This window comes from Gigantopelta aegis, chromosome 6 (assembly GCF_016097555.1).
Source record: "Gigantopelta aegis isolate Gae_Host chromosome 6, Gae_host_genome, whole genome shotgun sequence".
NCBI classification, from domain to species: domain Eukaryota; kingdom Metazoa; phylum Mollusca; class Gastropoda; order Neomphalida; family Peltospiridae; genus Gigantopelta; species Gigantopelta aegis.
Genome location: NC_054704.1, coordinates 1,260,908 through 1,263,562, shown reverse-complemented (window position 1 = coordinate 1,263,562; position 2,655 = coordinate 1,260,908).

The window sequence follows — 2,655 nt, the reverse complement described above, 5'->3', positions numbered from 1 at the left end:
CTCTCAAGTATTAATACTAAAGTGGAACTTGCGAACTATTTGACTGCCTGAAAAAAGAATAGAAAGTCATGGCAACATTGTAGTTCCAAAGATCCTCTTCACCCACAGCCAAGAAGTAGCGAACACGCTACTCTCGTTGCATGCCTTTACAGTTGACATTAACTCACCAGACACGGATGTATTTCTACTTCTGATACATATCATGCATCCAAACGTTCCTGTTGTTACACGCTTTCTAACAGCGAATGGCAAGCTAAAGAGAATAAAATGTTAGGTCACAAACGTGCATCAGCGTTACTGGGCTGCCATGATTTTACTGGGTCTGGTATATCTGGTAGATTCGCGGGCAGAACCAAATACTGGTGCTTCAAGGAGTTCATGCGATGATGAAATTCTCCAACTACAGGTTCATTGACATCGCACATTCTTCGGGCGCATTACGTAACGATGGATTTGGACAAAAACTGGTGAAAATTACCCATGTTTTCCCTCTTCAACAGAGTGTGGATGGGGCCTAGATGAAGCCATGTGTCATTTTACTCAGGGTCTATGTTTGAATCCGCTAGCCCTTCGTGCAATAATGAAATTGATAAAGTATGCATGTAAATGTGGCTGCACAGGAAAAGGTTGTCGGAATAATAGCATTCAATGCACAGAATTATGTAGCTGCTTGGGTTATAGCAGCAACAACAAAGCTAACACAAATGACGAATTATCCCCACAATGACTGAGCTATTGTGATCATGATAATTGAGGTTCAAACATCTGTTTGTACAATTCATCCTGGATCTGGTAACCTTATCATGCTTGAAAAAATGTCCAGGCTATTTTTTGTATACCTCGATATTACCTAAATACAGAATAAAGTGATAATTTGCTTTTAACAGACATTTGACACGAAAGAAATTTTTATGACACAGGAGCCTACACTAAATACACACACTCGCGCGCGGGACTATTAGTATAGGTTACAAATAAAATAATACTATTTAAAAAATGTTTGCATGCATGATCACAGTTATCACAAATTATATAGTATTGAAGGTATAATTTCTACAAATTTGTATATTTGTGTCTGTTTGTGTGAAGTTTTTATTTATTTACATATATACTTGCATGTACATATGTACGCACATATGTATGTATGTATGTATGCATATATTAATGTATGTATGTATGTATGTATGTATGGATATATTAATGTATGTATGTATGTATGTACTTTTATATTTTGAATATCTCTATTGTATGTATGTCGGGTTTTGACTTAAACATACATATATTCAATGACGCACTGGCACAGGGGATATTAAAATCCATTATTGCCTTCACAAATTTCCTCATGCCGTTACCGAGACCCGAACCTGTGGCATCCAATCGCCCGCAATTGTTGGGCCGGAACGCTACCAATCAGACCAACTACGTTCCACAAAAATAGAACGATCGTTAGTCGTACCGGTCCAACAACAACAGTAAGTGACATGTATTTCAGTAAGTGACAAGTATTTCAGTAAGTGACGTGTGTTTTAGTAAGTGACATATATTTCAGTAAGTGACAAGTATTTCAGTAAGTGACGTATTTTAGTAAGTGACATGTATTTCGGTAAGTGACGTGTTTCAGTAAGTGACATGTATTTCAGTAAGTGACAGGTATTTCAGTAAGTGACAAGTATTTCAGTAAGTGACGTATTTTAGTAAGTGACATGTATTTCGGTAAGTGACGTGTTTCAGTAAGTGACATGTATTTCAGTAAGTGACAGGTATTTCAGTAAGTGACATGTATTTCAGTAAGCGTGTGTTTCAGAAAGTGACATGTGTTTCAGTAAGTGACATCTATTTCAGTCAGTGACATCTATTTCAGTAAGCGTGTGTTTCAGTAAGTAACGTGTGTTTTAATAAGTGGCATGTATTTCAGTAAGTGACATGTCTTTCAGTAAGTGTTATGAATTTCAGTAAGTGACATCTGTATCAGTAAGTGACATGTTTTAGTAAGTGACATGTATTTCAGTAAGTGACTTGCATTTCAGTAAGAGACATGCATTTCAGTAAGCTGTGTGTTTCAGTAAGTGACATGTATTTCTGTAAGTGATTCTAGTAAGTGGCATGTATTTCAATAGGTGACATGTATGTCAGTAAGTGAAGTGTACTTTAGTAAGTAACGTGTGTTTCATTAAGTGGCATGTGTTTCAGTAAGTGATATGTGTTTCAGAAAATGACATGTATTTCAGTAAGTGGCATGCATTTCAGTAAGTGACATGTATTTCAGTAAGTGACATGCATTTCAGTAAATGACATGTCTTTCACTAAGTGACATGTATTTCAGTAACTGACATGTTTCAGTAAGTGACATGTATTTCAGTAAGAGACTTGCATTTCAGTAAGTGACATGTATTTCAGTAAGTGACATGCATTTCAGTAAATGACATGTCTTTCACTAAGTGACATGTATTTCAGTAACTGACATGTTTCAGTAAGTGACATGTATTTCAGTAAGTGACTTGCATTTCAGTAAGTGACATGTATTTTAGTAAGCGTGTGTTTCAGTAAGTGACGTCTGTTTCAGTAAGTGACATGTATTTCAGTGACTTAAATTTTAGTAAGTGGCATGTATTTCAGTAAGAGTATGTTTCAATAAGTGACGAGTGGTCCAGTAAG